Source organism: Oncorhynchus clarkii, unplaced genomic scaffold (genome assembly GCF_045791955.1).
Source record: "Oncorhynchus clarkii lewisi isolate Uvic-CL-2024 unplaced genomic scaffold, UVic_Ocla_1.0 unplaced_contig_1137_pilon_pilon, whole genome shotgun sequence".
NCBI lineage: Eukaryota > Metazoa > Chordata > Actinopteri > Salmoniformes > Salmonidae > Oncorhynchus > Oncorhynchus clarkii.
In genome coordinates this window covers 6,498-19,876 of record NW_027258049.1, presented here as the reverse complement: position 1 = coordinate 19,876, position 13,379 = coordinate 6,498, and positions in this window count along the sequence as shown.

Sequence of the window (13,379 nt, the reverse complement as noted above, 5' to 3'; positions counted from 1 at the left end):
ATGCTTGTTACTAGCTCTGAACAGGGCAGCAGAAATGCTTGTTACTAGCTCTGAACAGGGCAGCAGAAATGCTTGTTACTAGCTCTGAACAGGGCAGCAGAAATGCTTGTTACTAGCTCTGTACAGGGCAGCAGAAATGCTTGCTACTAGCTCTGAACAGTGCAGCAGAAATGCTTGTTACTAGCTCTGAACAGGGCAGCAGAAATGCTTGTTACTAGCTCTGAACAGTGCAGCAGAAATGCTTGCTACTAGTTAATTGAGACGTTTGGGAAACCCCTTTCCATCTACCTGACAAAGGTTAGCCTGTCATTAGCATTGGTAACGGCCACACAAGGTGGTAGACACACACACACACAGACGGGCATTCCTGTGTCATTGCCTCTTCAGATAATGATAAACTTGAGCACATTTTCTAATAAGTTCAATAGATTTAGTTGATTTCCAAACGTGAGACACATCTGACAGAACTGAAAGTACAATCAGTCCTGGATTGTTGTTCAGGTTTTGGTGTACAAATATATACTAAGAGTATGTACAGCAGTAGATATTACAGTGAGCTATGTTGAGAATCCAGTGTATAAATAATGTGTAAAAACATTGCAATGTACAGTAGTAGATATGTTACTATGAGCTAAGGGAAGAATACACTACATGAATACACAGGGTAGTCAATTAGATGTTTTTTGTATATATTTATACACTGAGATTGTAATAATGTTGTGAAATGTATAATGCCCTTAGTGTAAGAACTGTTTAAAATATATATAATCCAATAAACTGACATTTCAGCCTGTTTTGGTGGGAGGGAGTTGTGGCCTTCCTGGTGACATCACCATGTGGTAAATTAGTCAATCGACCAATAAAAAAGTGTTCCAAACCTCTCTGCCAATAACAGCACATGTTCACTTTTCCCCTCCCTACAACCACTCCCAGACAGTCCTAGCAAAATTCTTGCCTGAGAAATTACTCTTTGCTAATTTTTTTACCAATTTAATTGAAGGTAGGTACTTAATTGCTAACCAGAAATTATTTGATATTGAGATAAAAATGTCTGCATTGGATTTGTTTTTTAAAGTGCAGGCATAGTGTTACCAGAAGTTCATGCTAGGACTGGCAGGCATAGTGTTACCAGAAGTTCATGCTAGGACTGGCAGGCATAGTGTTACCAGAAGTTCATGCTAGGACTGGCAGGCATAGTGTCATGCTAGGACTGGCAGGCATAGTGTTACCAGAAGTTCATGCTAGGACTGGCAGGCATAGTGTTACCAGAAGTTCATGCTAGGACTGGCAGGCATAGTGTTACCAGAAGTTCATGCTAGGACTAGGCAGGCATAGTGTTACCAGAAGTTCATGCTAGGACTGGCAGGCATAGTGTTACCAGAAGTTCATGCTAGGGCAGGCATAGTGTTACCAGAAGTTCATGCTAGGACTGGCAGGCATAGTGTTACCAGAAGTTCATGCTAGGACTGGCAGGCATAGAGTTACCAGAAGTTCATGCTAGGACTGGCAGGCATAGTGTTACCAGAAGTTCATGCTAGGACTGGCAGGCATAGTGTTACCAGAAGTTCATGCTAGGACTGGCAGGAAACTGCCAGGAAGTGTCGACATGTCGTCCAATAAATACTAGAGTCGTGTTGTGACTGTTCCAATACATGATTGAAGTATCTGTCTCTAACATTTATTGTGTAATTGCTGTAATTACTTGTATTGGATAATTGCCGGTGGTCTTGTCATGCAGCGCACTCTTGAAAAAGAGACCTTGGTCTCAATGGGACTCCCTGCCCAAATAAAGGTTAAATAAAACCTGCATCTTGGCCGTCACAGTTAGATCTGCCATTGAGACTGGTCCTCCATCAATCAAGCTCAAGCCTCCTGACCCTGAGTTGTGCGTCACTAACGGGTTCCACTTAAGTTCATCCTTCCTGAAACCACACACCTTGATTGAGATGGGAGAGATTTAAGATGTCTGATCCTTCAGATAAAGTAGAGAAACAGTCTCTCTCGCTCTCGCCCCCTCTCTCACTTCTCTCCTCCCTTTCTCCCTCCTCTCCTCTCGCTCTCGCCCCCTCTCTCACTCATCTCCTCCCTCTCTTCTCTTGCCCTCTCTCACTCCTCTCTCACTCCTCTCCTCCCTCTCTCCCTCCTCTTCTCTCTCTCTCCTCTTTCTCCCCTTCTCTCGCCCCCTCTCTCACTCCTTTCCTCCCTCTCTCCCTCCTCTCCTCCCTTTCTCTCTCTCCTCTTTCTCAACCTTCTTTCTCCCCCTCTCTCTCCTCTTTCTCTCCCCCTCTCCCCCTCCTCTCCTCTTTCTCACCCTCTCTCTCCTCTCTTCTCTCCCCTTCTCCCACCTCTCCTCTCTTTCTCACCCTCTCTCTCCTCTCTTTCTCTCTCCCTCTCTCCCTCCTCTCCTCTCTTTCTCTCCCCCTCTCCTCCCTCCTCTCCTCCTCTCCTTCTCTCCTCCTCTCCCTCCTCCTCTCTCCCTCCTCTCCTCTTTTTCTCTCCTCCTCTCCTTTCTCTCTCCCTCCTCTTCTCTCTCTCCTCCTCTCTCCCTCCTCTCCTCTCTTTCTCTCCTCCTCTCTCCCTCCTCTCTTTCTCTCCTCCTCTCTCCCTCCTCTCCTCTCTTTCTCTGCTCCTCTCTCCATCCTCTCCTCTCTTTCTCTCCTCCTTCTCTCTCCCTCCTCTCCTCTCTTTCTCTCCTCCTCTCTCCCTCTCTCCCTCCTCTCTCCCCCCTCTCCTCTCTTTCTCTCCTCCTCTCTCTTTCTCTCCTCCTCTCTCCCTCCTCTCCTTCTCTCTCCCCCCTCTCCTCTCTTTCTCTCCTCCTCTCTCCCCCCTCTCCTCTCTTTCTCTCCCTCCTCCTCTCTTTCTCTGCTCCTCAGTCCATCCTCTCCTCTCTTTCTCTCCTCCTCTCTCCCTCCTCCTCTCCCTCCTCCACTCTCCCTCCTCTCCTCTCTTTCTCTCCCCCTCTCCCTCCTCTCCTCTCTTTCTCTCCTCTCTTTCTCTCCTCTCCCTCCTCCTCTCTCCCTCCTCTCCTCTCTCCCTCCTCTCCTCGCTTTCTCTCCTCCTCTCTCCCCCCTCTCCTCTCTTTCTCTCCTCCTCTCTCCCCCTCTCCTCTCTTTCTCTCCCCCTCTCCCTCCTCTCCTCTCTTTCTCTCTGCCTCTCTCCCTCCTCTCCTCTTTCTCTCCTCCTCTCTCCCTCCTCTCCTCTCTTTCTCTCCCCTCTCTCCCTCCTCTCCTCTTTCTCTCCTCCTCTCTCCCTCCTCTCCTCTTTCTCTCCTCCTCTCTCCCTCCTCTCCTCTCTTTCTCTCTCCCTCCTCCTCTCTTTCTCTCCCTCCTCCTCTCCCTCCTCTCCTCTCTTTCTCTCCTCCTCTCTCCCCCCTCTCCTCTCTTTCTCTCCTCCTCTCTCCCACCTCTCCTCTCTTTCTCTCCCCCTCTCTCCCTCCTCTCCTCTTTCTCTCCTCTCTCCCTCCTCTCTCCTCTCTTTCTCTCCTTCTCTCTCCTCTCTTTCTCTCCTCCTCTCCTCTCTTTCTCTCCTCCTCTCTCCCTCCTCTCCTCTCTTTCTCTCCTCCTCTCCTCTCTTTCTCTCCTCTCTCCCTCCTCCTCTCACTCCTCTCCTCTCTTTCTGTCCTCCTCTCTCCCCCCTCTCCTCTCTTTCTCTCCCCCTCTCCCCCCTCTCCTCTCTCTCTCCCCCTCTCCCCCTCTCCTCTCTTTCTCTCCCCCTCTCCCTCCTCTCCTCCTCTCTTTCTCTCTTCCTCCTCTCTCCCTCCTCCTCTCTCTCTCCTCCTCTCTCCCTCTCTCCCCCTCTCCCTCCTCTCCTCCCCTCTCCCTCCTCTCCTCTCTCCCTCCTCTCCTCTCCCTCCTCCTCTCTCCCTCCTCTCCTCTCTTTCTCTCCCCCTCTCCCTCCTCTCCTCTCTCCCTCCTCTCCTCTCTTTCTCTCCTCCTCTCTCCCCCTCTCCTTTCTTTCTCTCCTCCTCTCTCCCCCTCTCCCTCCTCCTCTCCTCTCCCCCTCTCTCCCTCCTCTCTTTCTCTCCTCCTCTCTCCCTCCTCTCCTCTCTTTCTCTCCCCTCTCTCCCTCCTCTCCTCTTTCTCTCCTCCTCTCTCCCTCCTCTCCTCTCTTTCTCTCTCCCTCCCTCCTCCTCTCTTTCTCTCCCTCCTCCTCTCCCTCCTCTCCTCTCTTTCTCTCCTCCTCTCTCCCCCTTCTCCTCTCTTTCTCTCCTCCTCTCTCCCTCCTCTCCTCTCTTTCTCTCCCCCTCTCTCCCTCCTCTCCTCTTTCTCTCCTCTCTCCCTCCTCTCTCCTCTCTTTCTCTCCTCCTCTCCTCTCTTTCCTCTCCTCTCTTTCTCTCCTCTCTCCCTCATCCTCTCACTCCTTTCCTCTCTTTCTCTCCCCCTCTCCCCCCTCTCCTTTCTTTCTCTCCCCCTCTTCTCCTCCTCTATTTCTCTCTTCCTCCTCTCCTCTCTTTCCTCCTCTCTCCCTCCTCCTCTCTCTCTCCTCCTCTCTCCCTCTCTCCCCCTCTCCCTTCTCTCCTCCCCTCTCCCTCCTCTCCACTCTTTATCTCCTCCTCTCCGCTCTTTCTCTCTCCCTCCTCTCCTCTCTTTCCTCCTCTCCCTCCTCCTCTCTCCCTCTCTCCCCCTCTCCCTCCTCTCCTCCCCTCTCCCTCCTCTCCTCTCTTTCTCTCTCCCGCCTCTCCTCCTCTCTCCCTCCTCCTCTCTTTCTCTCCCCCTCTCTCCCTCCTCTCCTCTTTCTCTCCTCTCTCCCTCCTTTTTCTCTCCTCCTCTCTCCTCTCTTTCTCTCCTCCTCTCCTCTCTTTCTCTCCTCTCTCCCTCCTCTCCTCTCTTTCTCTCCTCCTCTCCTCTCTTTCTCTCCTCTCTCCCTCCTCCTCTCACTCCTCTCCTCTCTTTCTCTCCTCCTCTCTCCCCCCTCTCCTCTCTTTCTCTCCCCCTCTCCCCCCTCTCCTCTCTTTCTCTCCCCCTCTCCCTCCTCTCCTCCTCTCTTTCTCTCTCCCTCCTCTCCTCTCTTTCCTCCTCTCTCCCTCTCTCCCCTCTCTCCCCCTCCTCTCCTCCTCTCCTCCCCTCTCCCTCCTCTCCTCTCTTTCTCTCCTCCTCTCCTCTCTCCCCCTCTCCCTCCTCTCCTCCCCTCTCCCACCTCTCCACTCTTTCTCTCCTCCTCTCCTCTCCTCTCCTCTCCTCTCTTTCTCTCTCCCTCCTCCCCTCTCTCTCCATCCTCCTCTCTTTCTCTCCTCCTCTCTCCCTCCTCTCTCCCTTTTCTCTTTCTCTCCTCCTCTCACCCTCCTCTCCTCTCTTTCTCTCCCCCTCCTCCCTCCTCTCCTCTCTTTCTCTCCCCCTCCCTCTCTCCTCTCCTCTCGTCTCTTTCTCTCCTCCTCTCCTCCTCTCTTCTCTCCTCCTCTCTCCCTCCTCCTCTTGCTCTCAGTCTTTGTGGTGCTTTTCCAGAGTACTTGTCCCGCCGGCTCCATTCTTCTTCTCCATTGGGGACCATGAATATTTTTAATGGTTAACCTTTAGTCATTAGATATGTTAAAGAAGAACAGTGTTCCAGTACTTGCTAGAGGCTGTATAGGATCTTTGATCAGGAAATAGGGTTTTGTTGTTGTCTACACATGCTCATATCTGTATTGTAGGAATGCATCCCGATGAAATTCACTTTTTCAAAGATGGAGAGGAAAGATGGTAGCTGTGCCCCCTCTCTCTCTCACTCACACACACACACACACACACACAGGATTTGGGAACAACCTCATTGTTCTCTGCGGTATGACTTTTTAATCTGAGCCCCCTTGCAGCCAATTTCCCCATTTAGTAATATTAATTCATTTTGTTCATTATAACACATGTGCATGTACCTGATGATATTGCAGTGGTGTCTGTCTTTATGTTGCATCTTAATGGAAACAAAAAGAGGACTGTGTTGCACGCCTATTCGTTTCAGAGGCTTCATAAGAAGAAACACAAAAGCGCATTTCCATGGCTCTTTTTGAGTTCTTTCACTATCAATGCAACAGCTAACAAATGATCACTTCCCTTGACCAGTCCAGTGCATACCACTCCATTCTGAATGTGTGTCTGTCAAAGATCCAATCTATTCACGGCACCATGGGGAAGCTCAATGCCAGGAGTCTGCAGCCGCCGGCTCAAGAGTTGAGAGGTCCAAGACATGGCCACCAGCCAAAGAGGAGGCACTCTTTTCAGGAAAATAAAAAGTCAGCCAAAGTGAACACTTACATAAGGGCAGTGAAATTCAAGAGGTTTGCTAGAGAAAAGGGCCAATAATATCCCAATGGAGAGGCAACCTTGGTGCCGAAGGGAACCGCTGTTTTATAACAGAGGTTGTTTAAGGCCTTGCCAGAGGATGCATTGAGTGTGTAGGCCTAAATGTAGGTGTGCCTGTGAGTGTGTGTTGGGTATCCCCATATATGATTGCTCCGTATTGACAAGATCTGTAGAGGGAAAAGTCAGCAGACAGGCAGGAAGCGGGCCCTAAATCATTTCCTCAATTTGCTAGGGGTTTCCTGTGTTTTTATTCAAGTACATTGAGGCGAAAAAAGCATCCACTTCCTCCACACCCTCTTCTCTCTCCCTTCAAACATATCTGTCCGGCTACGGGAGAAGGTTTTGGGCAGAACTAGTCTCATCCTGTCTAGTGCTGCTCAAAGCTAGTCTCATCCTGTCTAGTGCTGCTCAAAGCTAGTCTCATCCTGTCTAGTGCTGCTCAGAACCAGTCTCATCCTGTCTAGTGCTGCTCAGAACCAGTCTCATTCTGTCGAGTGCTGCTTAGAACCAGTCTCATCCTGCCTAGTCCTGCTCAAAGCCAGTCTCATCCTGTCTAGTCCTGCTCAGAGCCAGTCTCATCCTGTCTAGTGCTGCTCCAAGCTAGTCTCATCCTGCCTAGTCCTGCTTAGAACCAGTCTCATCCTGTCTAGTGCTGCTCAGAGCCAGTCTCATCCTGTCTAGTCCTGCTCAGAGCTTGGGTTTGAAAGTAACAGGGAACCTCCCTATAAGAGACTCAGCTGGATCGGACAGTGTATGACAAAGTTCAATATGTTACACTCCATGTTTAGAGCCTTAATCTGATGCCAGGTCTCACGATCTTTTGCCCCCTACTACAACAACAACAACAACATGGGACATTGGAAGGCTCTATTTTAGGTTGTGATCTAGCAACTCATTAGAGAGACAGAGACTAGATCCAGAGACAAAGGACAGTTTTCCCATCCCAGTGTTTGTCCCCGTGTTGGTTCCAGTGCTTCCCGTAATTATCTCTTGGGGACAGACAATGAGGGACATGAGAGAGGTCCCTAATTGGAATAATGTAGTTAGAGAGAGAGAGATTCTTCTACCCAAGGGGGATGGTCAGCATGTCTGTCTGTCTGTCAGCAGTTTGGGAGATCTCTGTTTCTCCCCATGCCTCCTCCCTCTCAGTCTGCCCTGCCAAGGAATGCAGCCCCTGTCCTTGTGTCATGGTGCCCTTAGATGGCAGAGCTAAAACAGCCCCTTCTAGAACACCTCATCTACCGAGCAAGCATCTCTGTTCACCAGCATTTCATCATTGGATGGCATAGACAGCCAAGTCTGACACAGGATGTACTTGGAACAGTGATTACAGGGGATCTATATCTACATCCCAAATGACACCCTATCCCCTATATAGTGCACTACTTCTGACCAGGGCCCATAAATGGGAGTATTGGAATAGGAGGCTGGGGGTGGAAGAGGTAGTAGGAGGGTGGGGGTGGAAGAGGTAGTAGGAAGGTGGAAAAGGTTGTAGGAGGGTGGGGGTAGAAGAGGTAGTAGGAGGGTGGAAGAGGTAGTAGGAGGGTGGAAGAGGTAGTAGGAAGGTGGAAGAGGTAGTAGGAGGGTGGAAGAGGTAGTAGGAGGGTGGAAGAGGTAGTAGGAGGGTGGAAGAGGAAGTAGGAAGGTGGAAGAGGTAGTGGAGGGTGGAAGAGGAAATAGGAAGGTGGAAGAGGTAGTAGGAGGGTGGGGGTGGAAGAGGTAGTAGGAGGGTGGGGGTGGAAGAGGTAGTAGGAGGGTGGGGGTGGAAGAGGTAGTAGGAGGGTGGAAGAGGTAGTAGGAGGGTGGGGGTGGAAGAGGTAGTAGGAGGGTGGAAGAGGTAGTAGGAAGGTGGAAGAGGTAGTAGGAGGGTGGAAGAGGTAGTAGGAGGGTGGAAGAGGTAGTAGGAGGGTGGAAGAGGTAGTAGGAGGGTGGGGGTGGAAGAGGTAGTAGGAGGGTGGAAGAGGTAGTAGGAAGGTGGAAGAGGTAGTAGGAGGGTGGAAGAGGTAGTAGGAGGGTGGAAGAGGTAGTAGGAGGGTGGAAGAGGTAGTAGGAGGGTGGGGGTGGAAGAGGTAGTAGGAGGGTGGAAGAGGTAGTAGGAGGGTGGAAGAGGTAGTAGGAAGGTGGAAGAGGTAGTAGGAAGGTGGAAGAGGTAGTAGGAAGGTGGAAGAGGTAGTAGGAGGGTGGAAGGGGTAGTAGGAGAGTGGGGGTGGAAGAGGTAGTAGGAAGGTGGAAGAGGTAGTAGGAGAGTGGGGGTGGAAGAGGTAGTAGGAAGGTGGAAGAGGTAGTAGGAGAGTGGGGGTGGAAGAGGTAGTAGGAAGGTGGAAGAGGTAGTAGGAGAGTGGGGGTGGAAGAGGTAGTAGGAAGGTGGAAGAGGTAGTAGGAGAGTGGGGGTGGAAGAGGTAGTAGGAAGGTGGAAGAGGTAGTAGGAGAGTGGGGGTAGAAGAGGAAGTAGGAAGGTGGAAGAGGTAGTGGAGGGTGGAAGAGGAAATAGGAAGGTGGAAGAGGTAGTAGGAGGGTGGGGGTGGAAGAGGTAGTAGGAGGGTGGGGGTGGAAGAGGTAGTAGGAAGGTGGAAGAGGTAGTAGGAGGGTGGAAGAGGTAGTAGGAAGGTGGAAGAGGTAGTAGGAGGGTGGAAGAGGTAGTAGGAAGGTGGAAGAGGTAGTAGGAGGGTGGAAGAGGTAGTAGGAGAGTGGGGGTGGAAGAGGTAGTAGGAAGGTGGAAGAGGTAGTAGGAGAGTGGGGGTAGAAGAGGAAGTAGGAAGGTGGAAGAGGTAGTGGAGGGTGGAAGAGGAAATAGGAAGGTGGAAGAGGTAGTAGGAGGGTGGGGGTGTGGAAGAGGAAATAGGAAGGTGGAAGAGGTAGTAGGAGGGTGGGGGTGGAAGAGGTAGTAGGAGGGTGGGGGTAGAAGAGGAAGTAGGAGGGTGGGGGTAGAAGAGGTAGTAGGAGGGTGGGGGTAGAAGAGGAAGTAGGAAGGTGGAAGAGGTAGTGGAGGGTGGAAGAGGAAATAGGAAGGTGGAAGAGGTAGTAGGAGGGTGGGGGTGGAAGAGGTAGTAGGAAGGTGGAAGAGGTAGTGGAGGGTGGAAGAGGTAGTAGGAAGCTGGGGGTGGAAGAGGTAGTAGGAGGGTGGAAGAGGTAGTAGGAGGCTGGGGGTGGAAGAGGTAGTAGGAGGGTGGGGGTGGAAGAGGTAGTAGGAGGGTGGAAGAGGTAGTAGGAGGCTGGGGGTGGAAGAGGAAGTAGGAAGGTGGAAGAGGTAGTAGGAGGCTGGGGGTGGAAGAGGTAGTAGGAAGGTGGAAGAGGTAGTAGGAGGCTGGGGGTGGAAGAGGTAGTAGGAAGGTGGAAGACGGAGTCGGAGGGTGTGGGTGGAAGAGGTAGTAGGAGGGTGGAATAGGGAGTCGGAGGGTTGAAGAGGGAGTAGTGGAGTAGGAGAGTGGAAGAGGAAGTAGTGCTGGGTGTCAGCAACCGTCTTCCCAGACCTGACAGGTGGATTGTAGTCATCAGGGAGCAGAGATACATTAGATTGATGATGTCTGTGGCTGCATGCCAGGGTTGGGGTCAAATCCATTTACATTCCAGTCAATCCAGTCAATTTCAGTGTTCATTATGAATTGACTGAAGCATGCAGATTCACACATGCAGGTGATATAGACACACATGCAGGTGATATAGACACACATGCAGGTGATACAGACTCACATGCAGGTGATACAGACTCACATGCAGGTGATACAGACAGGTGATACAGACTCACATGCAGGTGATACAGACAGGTGATACAGACACACATGCAGGTGATACAGACACACATGCAGGTGATACAGACTCACATGCAGGTGATACAGACAGGTGATACAGACTCACATGCAGGTGATACAGACAGGTAATGCAGGTGATACAGACAGGTGATACAGACACACATGCAGGTGATACAGACACACAGGTGATACAGACAGGTGATACAGACACACATACAGGTGATACAGACACACATGCAGGTGATACAGACAGGTAATACAGACACACATACAGGTGATACAGACACACATGCAGGTGATACAGACAGGTGATACAGACACACATACAGGTGATACAGACACACATGCAGGTGATACAGACAGGTAATACAGACAGGAGATACAGACACACATGCAGGTGATACAGACAGGTGATACAGACAGCAGGTGATACAGACACACATGCAGGTGATACAGACACACATGATACAGGTGATACAGACACACATGCAGGTGATACAGACACACATGCAGGTGATACAGACACACATGCAGGTGATACAGACTCACATGCAGGTGATACAGACACACATGCAGGTGATACAGACTCACATGCAGGTGATACAGACACACATGCAGGTGATACAGACACACATGCAGGTGATACAGACTCACATGCAGGTGATACAGACAAGGTGATACAGACTCACATGCAGGTAATACAGACTCACATGCAGGTGATACAGACAGGTGATACAGACACACATGCAGGTGATACAGACACACATGCAGGTGATACAGACTCACATGCAGGTGATACAGACAAGGTGATACAGACACACATGCAGGTGATACAGACACACATGCAGGTGATACAGACACACATGCAGGTGATACAGACTCACAAGCAGGTGATACAGACAGGTGATACAGACACACATGCAGGTGATACAGACTCACATGCAGGTGATACAGACACACATGCAGGTGATACAGACAGGTGATACAGACAGGTGATACATACAGGTGATACATACAGTTGAGACACATGCAGGTGATACAGACAGTGATACAGACAGGTGATACATACAGGTGATACATACAGTTGAGACATACAGGTGATACAGACAGGTGAGGTGACAGACAGGATACAGACAGGTGAGACAGACAGGTGACAGGTGATACAGACAGGTGATACAAGCAGGTGATACAGACAGGTGATACAGACACACATGCAGTTGATACAGACAGGTGATACAGACTCACATGCAGGTGATACAGACAGGTGATACAGACAGGTGATACAGACAGGTGATACAGACACACATGCAGGTGATACAGACAGGAGATACAGACAGGAGATACAGACACATGCAGGTGATACAGACAGGTGATACAGACACACATGCAGGTGATACAGACACACATGCAGGTGATACAGACAGGTGATACAGACTCACATGCAGGTGATAGAGACACACATGCAGGTGATACAGACAGGTGATACAGACTCACATGCAGGTGATACAGACAGGTGATGCAGACACACATGCAGGTGATACAGACACACATGCTGGTGATACAGACAGGTGATACAGACTCACATGCAGGTGATACAGACAGGTGATACAGACTCACATGCTGGTGATACAGACACACATGCAGGTGATACAGACTCACATGCAGGTGATACAGACTCAAATGCAGGTGATACAGACTCACATGCAGGTGATACAGACAGGTGATACAGACAGGTAATACAGACAGGTGATACAGACAGGTAATACAGACAGGTTGATACAGACAGGTAATACAGACACGTTGATACAGACAGGTGATACAGACAGGTAATACAGACAGGTAATACAGACACGTTGATACAGACACGTTGAAACAGACAGGTGATACAGACACGTTGATACAGACATGTTGATACAGACAGGTAATACAGACATGTTGATACAGACACGTTGATACAGACACGTTGATACAGACACATTGATACAGACACGTTGATACAGGCAGGTGATACAGACAGGTGATACAGACAGGTGATACAGACAAGTAATACAGACAGGTTGATACAGACAGGTGATACAGACAGGTGATACAGACTGGTTGATACAGACAGGTAATACAGACAGGTGATACAGACAGGTGATACAGACAGGTGATACAGACACGTTGATACAGACAGGTAATACAGACAGGTTGATACAGACAGGTAATACAGACAGGTGATACAGACACGTTGATACAGACAGGTGATACAGACAGGTAATACAGACAGGTAATACAGACAGGTGATACAGACATGTTGATACAGACAGGTAATACCGACAGGTTGATACAGACAGGTAATACAGACAGGTGATACAGACACGTTGAGACAGACAGGTGATACAGACAGGTGATACAGACAGGTAATACAGACAGGTGATACAGACTCACATGCAGGTGATACAGACACACATGCAGCTGATACAGACAGGTGATACAGACTCACATGCAGGTGATACAGACTCACATGCAGGTGATACAGACAGGTGATACAGACAGGTAATACAGACAGGTGATACAGACAGGTGATACAGACAGGTAATACAGACAGGTTGATACAGACAGGTAATACAGACAGGTGATACAGACACGTTGATACAGACAGGTAATACAGACAGGTTGATACAGACAGGTAATACAGACAGGTGATACAGACACGTTGATACAGACAGGTAATACAGACAGGTTGATACAGACAGGTAATACAGACAGGTGATACAGACACGTTGATACAGACAGGTAATACAGACAGGTTGATACAGACAGGTAATACAGACAGGTGATACAGACACGTTGATACAGACAGGTAATACAGACAGGTTGATACAGACAGGTAATACAGACAGGTGATACAGACACGTTGATACAGACAGGTAATACAGACAGGTTAATACAGACAGGTGATACAGACAGGTGATACAGACAGGTGATACAGACACGTTGATACAGACAGGTAATACAGACAGGTTGATACAGACAGGTAATACAGACAGGTGATACAGACAGGTGATACAGACATGTTGATACAGACAGGTTGATACAGACAGGTAATACAGACAGGTGATACAGACACTTTGATACAGACAGGTGATACAGACAGGTGATACAGACAGGTGATACAGACAGGTGATACAGACAGGTAATACAGACAGGTGATACAGACTCACATGCAGGTGATACAGACACACATGCAGGTGATACAGACAGGTGATATAGACTCACATACAGGTGATATAGACTCACATGCAGGTGATACAGACAGGTGATACAGACAGGTAATACAGACAGGTGATACAGACAGTTGATACAGACA